The following is an 11,673-nucleotide window of genomic DNA, read 5'->3' on the forward strand; positions in this document are numbered from 1 at the left end:
CAATGGTGTTAAGCTTAAATACAATAAATAAATATCTAAGGTCAATTACATCCATTGAAGGAATGTATAGTGAATCCCAGTACACATGCAGTAACACAGTATGGATCCTGTGATGCACATAGTGGTGGAAAAAATATTCGACTAGGAGACAAGCCATGGAGTAAAGTCACCAAAGTTAATAACAACACAACATATAGATACCTCCACCACTAAGCATCATAAATGGAATTGAGATCATGGGTTATATTGATGAGTATTCAGTATCAGCCAAGCAAAAAGTATGATATCCATACATCTATTTCTGCATGATCACACGCAAACCTTTAGAACATATAAATGCAGATCATGATATGCATTATAAACAAGACTTACTCCACAGACATGCGCCCTGGTGCTGCTAACCCATATAATCAACCAAGTACCCAGATACGCGCAAACGCAAGACCAGATTATAACAGCAGACTACACTCACCTAAAGAATTATTAGGAACACCATACTAATACAGTGTTGGACCCCCTTTTGCCTTCAGAACTGCCTTAATTCTACGTGGCATTGATTCAACAAGGTGCTGATAGCATTCTTTAGAAATGTTGGCCCATATTGATAGGATAGCATCTTGCAGTTGATGGAGATTTGAGGGATGCACATCCAGGTCATGAAGCTCCCGTTCCACCACATCCCAAAGATGCTCTATTGGGTTGAGATCTGGTGACTGTGGGGGCCATTTTAGTACAGTGAACTCATTGTCATGTTCAAGAAACCAATTTGAAATGATTCGAGCTTTGTGACATGGTGCATTATCCAGCTGGAAGTAGCCATCAGAGGATGGATACATGTTCTCATTCTGTTTACGCCAAATTCGGACTCTACCATTTGAATGTCTCAACAGAAATCGAGACTCATCAGACCAGGCAACATTTTTCCAGTCTTCAACAGTCCAATTTTGGTGAGCTCGTGCAAATTGTAGCCTCTTTTTCCTATTTGTAGTGGAGATGAGTGGTACCCGGTGGGGTCTTCTGCTGTTGTAGCCCATCCGCCTCAAGGTTGTGCGTGTTATGCCTTCACAAATGCTTTGCTGCATACCTCGGTTGTAACGAGTGGTTATTTCAGTCAACGTTGCTCTTCTATCAGCTTGAATCAGTCGGCCCATTCTCCTCTGACCTCTAGCATCCACAAGGCATTTTTGCCCACAGGACTGCCGCATACTGGATGTTTTTCCCTTTTCACACCATTCTTTGTAAACCCTAGAAATGGTTGTACGTGAAAATCCCAGTAACTGAGCAGATTGTGAAAGACTCAGACCGGCCCGTCTGGCACCAACAACCATGCCACGCTCAAAATTGCTTAAATCACCTTTCTTTCCCATTCTGACATTCAGTTTGGAGTTCAGGAGATTGTCTTGACCAGGACCACACCCCTAAATGCATTGAAGCAACTGCCATGTGATTGGTTGACTAGATAATTGCATTAATGAGAAATAGAACAGGTGTTCCTAATAATTCTTTAGGTGAGTGTATGTCCTGTGACATGCACCCTAGAGCTGACAACATATACTACTAACAAAGTATTCAGACATGCGTACATGTAGGTCCCGACTAGTAAAGCAAACTAAGTCCGAAAACATGCGCCCTTGAGTTGATAATTCATAAAATCGACTAAGTATTCAGACATGTGCACATGTAGGACTTGATCATAGAAACAGATTAAGTCCGGTGACATGCGCTTTGGAGCAGATGATCCACAGAGGCAAGTAATACTCACATATGCGCAGATGCAGAAGCCGAGGATGGAAGTGTTTACAACAAAGTTCACAAGACATGCACGGCGCAGAAGAATGATGAGATGAGGTGAACACCAATCGGAAAGCAAGGTATGTATAGGCGGGTTCACTAAGGGGACGCACCCTGGGGACGCAACCTACCAAATTCCAGGCGGCGGATGGAAAGCAATCCTACTGGCTAGCCGCTTAACGATGACATCATCAACAGAGTCGTTATAACCAGCCGACTGAAGACACGCTCACACTCTGCCCTAATATCACGGTCGGCGTGACTATCACATACGTGACGCAGAGGGAGGGAACAAGGAAGGCCCTGCACAAGTGAGAGGGAAGGTGGTGACCCCTAACTCACCTAGCGGCTGGCACCTGGCTGCCCTGACGTCCCTAGACGGGTTCCTCACCCGTACGCCGATCACGTGCCTAAAGCCCTGGCTTTCCCTAAGCTGAGCCCTAGATAGTGAACAGGGCGGTGGGAACACTAGTCCGCACCACTAGCTCTAAAGGAAAACAGACAATACAAACTCAACATATAATCCCAGGTGGGCGACAACAGGAGACAACAAGAAGCCCAACAGGGATCCGGAGGGTAGCACTCTGGAACGACAACCAGGATTCACAACTCCAGTGGGTCAGTATAGATGTCCAGGCAGAAAGCTCTATAACTGGCAACTAGAGAAGTGTGAGGGGAGAATATAAGGAGGTTGGGAGTGGCAGACAAGAAACAGCTGAGGAGGAGAAGCTACGGATCCCTGATTGAGACAAAAAGGATAGCAAGGCAAACACAGAAAACAATCACTAAGAAACAACGTGATCTTTAGATATAGAGCGCGCAGCCACCCGCTGCGACCTCCTGACCCCGGGTATAACGGAGTCAGACGTGGCTCTTGATACCCTCGTGACACCTAACCCCTGAAGACGCCGGTACACGGCGAAACATGTCGGGGGGCAGCGTGGATATCACGTTTTAACACAGCACTATTCCGCCACCAATATACATAGGGGACAAGTGATACATAGTGCCGATATAAGACTGGCAGCATGCAGCCAGAAAGGCAACAAAGTATCATCCTAGATAGCTGATCACTAATAGGAAGACTAGTTTAAATACTTAGGTGGTGGAGACGTACTGGAAATTTTTATAATAGTTATTATAGTAGTTATTATAAGCATTACCAATTAAAGGTTAAGTTTTAGGTATAGGAAGTGTAGGACAATAGGTGTAATGCAGTCCTAGGGACATCAATAGATAGGTTTATTTGATAAAACACCACATCCTAACACTATAAGGGAAAATTTAAGCAAGGGATGGAGTTAGGCACGCTCAGCTGTCGGTAAATTTTGCATGGTGGAATTAAGACTCGAGGATACAGCGTTCCGGAAATCTAACTGCGCATGACCGTGATGTCACTCAGAACAATCATGTGATCATGAGCACAGAGTCACGCGGCCGATCATCTGATCAGTCACATGAGCGGAAAGTCAAAAGAAGATAAACAAGTAATAATAGTAAGTAAGCCAACCTCAATCAGGACAATTCACCCTAAGGTACTGTAGTAGAGGAAGTGCTGTCCTTCGACACACTATCCTCCAGTACGTGTAGGTGAAAAAAGCTGGGACAAGAGTCAGCTGCTCCCTGCATGCCTCAACCACAATTGACTAACCTGTAACAGGCGATATAGCCCAAGGTGGCGGTAATAAACATTATGAAAACGAGACCATCTATAAAGCGCAGTATATGGAAAGACCATCAAACAAACGCCTCAATGTTGTCATGGTCTTACCTGCTTGCTGCTCTCCTTCGTTTGACATGTGCTGGCGGCCATCTTGGTTTCTGGGTTTCTTGTAGCCTTCCACCCTGCGGCTCCTCCTTACCCTGGGAGGAGCTGGATGCCTAGCTCATATATATAGGAGGTCTGTGGCTTCAGTTCCTTGCTTGGTCCTCTTGTGTTCACATGCTTCTAAGACTGCTGCTTCTGGTTCCTGATCCTGGCTTCGTCTGACTACCCTGCTGGTTCCTGATCCTGGCTTCGTCTGACTACCCTGCTGGTTCCTGATCCTGGCTTCGTCTGACTACCCTGCTGGTTCCTGATCCTGGCTTCGTCTGACTACCCTTCTGGTTCCTGACCTCTGGCTTCGCAAAGACTCTGCTCGGTTTCACCATCCGTTTGGACTTTTGCTTTACAGCTTTATTTTCAATAAAGCCTTCCTATTTTCACTTATCTCTTGTTGTACGTCTGGTTCATGGTTCCGTGACATTAGGACCAAGCCATGAATTCTGACGGTACAGGGCCATCCTCGCTACCCACGCTGGTTGCCAGACTTGATCAGCAGGATCACCTGTTGGGTCGGTTCGCTGTGGCGTTGCAAACCCTGCTTGAACGCACGGCTCATTTCGCTCCCGTTGCCGATGGGTCGGTTGTCGCTCCTGGGCTCGCTCCTACTGCCGCTCCGGTTGTTGCGCCAGAGTCTACCCCGACACCTGTTGTTGCGCCTGCGGTGTTTCGGGGTATGACCGGTTCTGCCCCTCTTCCACAGCGCTTTGGGGGAGAGCCAACTCAGTGCCGAGGTTTCCTTAACCAGGTGGGCATTTATTTCGAGTTGCTGCCACATGCCTTTCCCACTGAGAGATCAAAGGTGGGCTTCTTGATCTCGCTGCTCTCGGACAAGGCCTTTATGGGAGAACAACAATCCGGTGGTTGCCGAGTTTTCCGGTTTTGTTGCTTCTCTTCGGAAGGTATTCGATGTGCCGGCTCGTGCTGCCTCTGCTGCGAAGCTCCTTATGTCCATCAGACAGGGTTCACGATCCGTAGCTGAATACGCCATTGAGTTTCGTACCCTGGCAGCAGAGGTGGGCTGGAATAATGAGGCTCTGGTCGCTGCTTTCTCTCATGGTCTCTCGGATGCCTTGAAGGATGAGGTTGCAGCTAAGGACCTACCAGTTGAGCTCGAGTCTCTTATTTCTTTCCTGATTTTGATTGACATCAGACTCAGGGAGAGACCTTCCTTTAAGGAGAACCTGCGGAGGTCTTCTAACAGATTGGTGCCTACGTTTGCTGTCCCACCCGTGCCTCCCTCTCCTCCCACGCCTCCTGGGGATGACTTGTCTGGGGGTGAACCCATGCAGCTGGGGTTTGCTCGCCTGTCCGAGGGGGAGAGGGCACTCCGGAGACGCGAGGGACGATGCATGTACTGTGGTCTCGGTGGGCATTTTCGGTTGGCATGTCCGAACCGTCCGGGAAACGCTCGTACCCTGAGATCCTGTCGGGGGCAGATCTTGGGTGGAGTCTCCTCGTCCCCGGTTTCCCGTGTTGACAAACCACTGATCACTGTTATCCTCTCCTGGGTCGGGGGCTCGGTGACGACCCAGGCGTTGGTGGACTCTGGTGCTGGTGGTTTGTTCATTGATAGTGTGTTCGCTGCCGCCAATTCCATTCCTCTGCAGGCTCGAGGTTCCCCACTGGCTCTTGAGGCGATAGACGGCAGACCCCTTCTGCCGCCACACGTGACTCATGAGACCCTTCCAGTGGGGATAGCCATTGGTGCCGTTCACAGAGAGTCGGTCTGCCTCCAGGTTATTTCGTCTCCACACTACTCGGTGGTCTTGGGGTACCCCTGGCTCCAGAAGCATAATCCGACTTTCGATTGGAGATCGGTCGAGATCCTCTCGTGGTCACCGCAGTGTGGGGCTAGTTGCATCCATGGGTCTGTCAAGTTGCTGTGTACTTCCTCGGACTCTCTGTTGCCTCCTGAATACGAGGAGTACCGGGATGTATTCGATAAGGTGCGCGCGGTTGCCCTACCTCCGCACCGCCCATACGATTGTGCCATAGAGTTACAATCTGGTGGCGTTCCTCCTCGTGGCAAAGTCTATCCACTGTCGGTAGCGGAGAATGAGGCCATGGAGGAGTACGTGAGGGAGGCGCTTTCACGCGGACACATTCGCAAATCTTCGTCCCCGGCAGGGGCTGGATTTTTCTTTGTGAAAAAGAAGGGCGGTGAGTTGAGGCCTTGCATCGATTACAGGGGTCTCAATCGCATCACGATCAAGAACGCTTACCCGATACCCTTGATTTCCGAGCTGTTCGATCGCCTTAAAGGGGCCACGGTCTTTACCAAACTCGACCTGAGGGCGGCATATAACCTGGTAAGGATCAAGGCGGGCGATGAGTGGAAGACCGCGTTTAACACCAGGACCGATCATTACGAATCCTTGGTGATGCCCTTTGGGTTGTGCAATGCGCCCGCAGTCTTTCAGGAATTCATCAACGATGTTTTCCGTGACCTGTTGCAGCAGTGTGTGGTAGTCTATTTGGATGACATCTTGGTATATTCTGAATCCATGGAGGCCCACATTCTGGATGTCAGACGAGTGTTGCAACGGTTACGAGAGAACAAGCTGTTCGGTAAGCTTGAGAAATGCGAATTTCACCGATCCCAGGTAACCTTCTTAGGTTACATCATTTCCGCTGAGGGGTTCTCCATGGATCCTGAGAAGGTTTCGGCTGTCTTACAGTGGCCCCAGCCCAGTGGTCTTCGTTCCCTGCAGCGCTTTTTGGGCTTCGCCAATTATTATCGGAAGTTCATCAGGGACTTTTCCATGCTGGCCAAGCCTCTCACGGATCTGACCAGGAAGGGCAGTAATTCCCAGGTCTGGCCGCTCGAGGCCATCCGAGCTTTTGAGGCCCTAAAGTCCGCCTTTGTGTCGGCTCCGATTCTGTCGCATCCCAACCCTGGGTTGCCCTTTGTCCTCGAGGTGGACGCGTCTGAGACGGGAGTAGGCGCCCTTCTGTCTCAGCGTAGAACACCAGAGGGTCCTCTGCTTCCTTGTGGGTTTTACTCCCGGAAACTGTCTTCCGCGGAGTGCAACTATCAGATTGGTGACAGGGAGTTATTGGCCATCGTGCAGGCCCTTAAAGAATGGAGGCACTTGTTCGAGGGTTCGGTGGTTCCGGTTCTCATCCTGACGGACCACAAGAATCTGACCTACCTTTCTGAGGCCAAGAGATTGACACCACGTCAGGCCAGATGGGCTCTGTTCTTGTCACGTTTTAATTACGTGGTCTCCTACCTACCCGGTTCCAAGAACATCAGGGCGGATGCCTTATCACGGCAGTACTCCGAGCTGTCCAGGGAGGAGTCGATTCCGACTTCGGTCATACCTCCGAATCAGATCCTGGCCGCCATTCGCACCAGCCTGACCTCTCCCCTGGGTGAGCAGATTTTGGCGGCTCAATCTGGTGCTCCCTCTGGGAGACCCAACGGCAGATGTTTTGTGCCTGAGGAGTTGCGCACTCGGTTGTTGCGAACCTACCATAACTCCAAGACCGCGGGGCATCCTGGAAAGAATCAGCTGTCCTGGGCTGTTTGACGTCTGTTCTGGTGGCCTTCCCTACGTTCCGACATCGCCGCATATGTAGTGGCATGCTCCGTTTGTGCCCAGAGTAAGTCCCCTCGGCACCTTCCGTTGGGCCTTCTGCAACCCATAGCCACCGGGGAGCGCCCATGGTCACACCTGGGGATGGATTTCATTGTGGACCTCCCTGCATCCCGAGGCCATACGGTCATTCTCATGATTGTGGATCGGTTTTCCAAAATGTGCCACTGTGTTCCTCTCAAGAAGTTACCCTCTGCACAAGAGTTGGCCACGATTTTTGCCAGGGAGGTCTTCCGGTTGCACGGTTTGCCTAAGGAGATTGTGTCGGATCGGGGGAGTCAGTTTGTGTCCAGGTTCTGGCGCGCCTTTTGCTCCCAGTTGGGGATTCATCTCTCCTTCTCCTCGGCCTACCACCCTCAGTCCAATGGGGCCGCAGAACGATCCAATCAGGCCTTGGAGCAATTCCTTCGTTGCTATGTCTCCGATCACCAAGACAATTGGGTTGACCTCCTGCCTTGGGCTGAGTTTGCCAGGAACACGGCGGTGAACTCTTCCTCTGGGACGTCTCCCTTCATGGCCAATTATGGGTTCCAACCTGCCGTGTTACCGGAGGTATTCTCTCCCCAGGATATTCCGGCTGTGGAGGATCACCTTTCCGTCCTACGTGCTTCTTGGGTACAGATCCAGAAGTCCCTTGAGGTCTCTGCGCAGCGCCAGAGACTCCAGGCTGATCGCAGACGAGCACCTGCTCCTTCCTACCCGGTCGGAGACCGTGTATGGTTGTCCACCCGCAACCTCAACCTTCGAGTGCCCACTCCCAAGCTGGCGCCTCGCTTTGTTGGTCCCTTCCGAGTGCTTCGCAGGGTAAACCCGGTAGCCTATGCCCTTGCGCTTCCTCCTGGCATGCGGATCTCCAACGTGTTTCATGTCTCCCTGTTGAAGCCACTGGTGTGTAATCGTTTCACTTCCTCGGTTCCTCGGCCTCGTCCGGTCCAAGTGGGCAATCGTGAGGAATATGAGGTGAGCAATATCCTGGACTCACGCCTGGTCCGCGGTCGGTTGCAGTTTTTGGTCCATTGGCGTGGTTATGGTCCAGAGGAGCGTTCCTGGGTTCCCTCCGCAGATGTCCATGCTCCTGCCTTGCTCTGAGCCTTCCACGCACGCTTCCCTCAGAAACCGTTTTGTGCTCCGCGGAGGAGGGGCCCTTGAGGGGGAGGTACTGTCATGGTCTTACCTGCTTGCTGCTCTCCTTCGTTTGACATGTGCTGGCGGCCATCTTGGTTTCTGGGTTTCTTGTAGCCTTCCACCCTGCGGCTCCTCCTTCCCCTGGGAGGAGCTGGATGCCTAGCTCATATATATAGGAGGTCTGTGGCTTCAGTTCCTTGCTTGGTCCTCTTGTGTTCACATGCTTCTAAGACTGCTGCTGCTTCTGGTTCCTGATCCTGGCTTCGTCTGACTACCCTGCTGGTTCCTGATCCTGGCTTCGTCTGACTACCCTGCTGGTTCCTGATCCTGGCTTCGTCTGACTACCCTGCTGGTTCCTGATCCTGGCTTCGTCTGACTACCCTTCTGGTTCCTGACCTCTGGCTTCGCAAAGACTCTGCTCGGTTTCACCATCCGTTTGGACTTTTGCTTTACAGCTTTATTTTCAATAAAGCCTTCCTATTTTCACTTATCTCTTGTTGTACGTCTGGTTCATGGTTCCGTGACAAATGTCACGTCGCTAGTATCCAAGAGATCATCCATCCAACTGGTGAGCTAAGCCTCTCCATCCGATGGTCCTAAAAAAGTGAGAATTAAAAAATATATTATTAATAAAAATATATTATTAAAAAAAGAAAAAAAATTCAATACCTTAGCTGACAGAGACTAGGTTGGCATGGGACTAGGTTGGCATGGTTTGTATTCAACATTTAACCCCCCTGGTTTAACTGTTTGCAGTTTGAAAATCCACTCAGATTCACGCTTCTTTAACATTTTAATACGATTGCCTCATATGCGTGGTAATGGGACATGGTCGAGGGTGATGAGTGGCACAGGGGACAAATGAGAGGCACTTTTGGAATGTGTGTTTGTTTTTTTCACAGGTCTGTTTCACTCAGGCTCCGATCACTTCTCCCACTGAAATGAGAGGATCGAAGCTGAGAGATAGCGTTCTGTACATAACTCATTGTGATTGGTCCACAGTCAGGAATGGACCAATCACATTGAATTATGTACAGAAAACTATTTCTCATCTCCGATCCTCTCATTTCAGTGAGAGTCGGATGCCAGAAGAGGAGGAGATGCGTGCGGGCATGCGCACACGCGCGCGATCGCTCGTAGGGAGGAAAAGATGTGTGGCGGTGATCTGCGTCCGGGACCACAACTGATTGGTCCCTGGCCATCGAGAACGAGTTGATCAGTCCCCGACACAGTGGGGTAAGTTTCGCTTCAGGCGCGCGATCTCGGCCATGGAGCATTTAAAAGGAACCTGTCATGTGGATATTTGATTATAATCTAACTAATTATATACAATCATTAACTACTAAAAAGTACCTTAGATGTATTCACTTACTGGTGTGACAGATGGTTATCTCATAATATACACACAAAGATGCTGCATGCTAATGAGCTGATTTGAGTCCGGCAGAATGTCATTGAGTCCAGCGTATATTTAATTCAGAGCTATAGCCACTCCCCTGCCCACCTGCTGCTGATTCCTATGGAAACAAACTGTCATTCAGCAGCAGGTGGGCGGGGAGAGTCAGGAGCAGTGCTTTAAGTGGGCCAAAAGAGGTGCCGGTACTCTATTAGGCGCCGGTGCTCCCCCCCCCTGCACATCAGACCCCCCCATCACACACATATATATTAGTTCCTCTATGTACCAGTACAGTACCCCCCCCACCACCGCACATTCGTTCCTCTCTGTACCAGTACCCCCCTGCACATCAGACCCCCCCCCCACTCATCACACACACACACATTAATTCCTCTCTGTACCAGTACCCCCCTGCCAGGGGGGTACTGGTACAGAGAGGAATTAATGTGTGTGTGTGTGTGTGTGATGAGGGGGGGGTCTGATGTGCAGGGGGGTACTGGTTCAGAGAGGAACGAATGTGCGGTGGTGGGGGGGGGGGGTACTGGTACATAGAGGAACTAATATATATGTGTGTGATGGGGGGTCTGATGTGCAGAGGGGTACTGGTACAGAGAGGCACTAATGTGTGGTGGTGGTGGGGGGGGGGGGGGTACTGGTAAAGAGAGGAACTAATGTGTGTGATGAGGGGGGGGGGGTCTGATGTGCAGGGGGGTACTGGTACAGAGAGGAACGAATGTGCGGTGGTGGGGGGGGGGGTACTGGTACATAGAGGAACTAATATATATGTGTGTGATGGGGGGTCTGATGTGCAGAGGGGTACTGGTACAGAGAGGCACTAATGTGTGGTGGTGGTGGGGGGGGGGGGGTACTGGTAAAGAGAGGAACTAATGTGTGTGAGGAGGGGGGGGGGTCTGATGTGCAGGGGGGTACTGGTACAGAGAGGAACGAATGTGCGGTGGTGGGGGGGGGTCCTGGTACATAGAGGAACTAATATATATGTGTGTGATGGGGGGGTCTGATGTGCAGGGGCCCCCTACACATCAGACCCACCCATCAGACACATATATATTAGTTCCTCTATGTACCAGTACCCCCCCCCCCCACCACCGCACATTCGTTCCTCTCTGTACCAGTACCCCCCTGCCAGGGGGGGGGGGGGTACTGCACATCAGACCCCCCCCCCCCCCTCATCACACACATTAATTCCTCTCTGTACCAGTACCCCCCTGCCAGGGGGGGGGGGGTACTGGTACAGAGAGGAACTAATGTGTGTGGGGGGAGGGGGGGTGCCTGTCACTCACCAGTACTCTTCAGAAGTTGGATTCCAAAGCAAAGTCGATGTTCTTTGCTGCACCGTCCGACTCCTGACTCCAAGGAGGACCAGTCACTGGTCGCCGCACTGATCGCTCCTCAGTCACAGGCGCGCGGGAAGGAGTTGACGTCACCTAACGTGAGGTCAACTCCCTGCCTGCGCCAGCCTGAGCCGTACTCTGCAACGACCCGCCCCCCTCCACTAGCTGCCCAGCCAACGACATTAGGGAGGAGATACTGCCAGCTCTCTGCTGCGCTCCGGTACCGGAAACCCACGTACTGGGCGCACGGAGAGGTGCTGGTACTCTCCAGGGCAATTTTTGGAAGTGGCGGTACTGAGTACCGCCGCGTTCCGGCCCACTTCAAGCACTGGTCAGGAGCTCATAAATATTCATGACTCATTATTATCAGCTGGAGCATTTCAATACCAGATGTTGGCAGATTGACTGGGTCAATTAAAGAAAGTGAACCAGCATTGTGCTAAGAAAATCAATCACTTATTTATGTTTCCCTTAGTTAGGACACCATAAAACTGGTGACAGGTTCTCTTTAAATGAACGCTGTGTATGTACGGCGGAATGCGTTCTGGCACAGTTTTCCCCGCCGTACATGCACGCCATTCTACG

This window comes from Bufo bufo, chromosome 5 (genome assembly GCF_905171765.1).
Source record: "Bufo bufo chromosome 5, aBufBuf1.1, whole genome shotgun sequence".
Classification (NCBI taxonomy): Eukaryota; Metazoa; Chordata; class Amphibia; order Anura; family Bufonidae; genus Bufo; species Bufo bufo.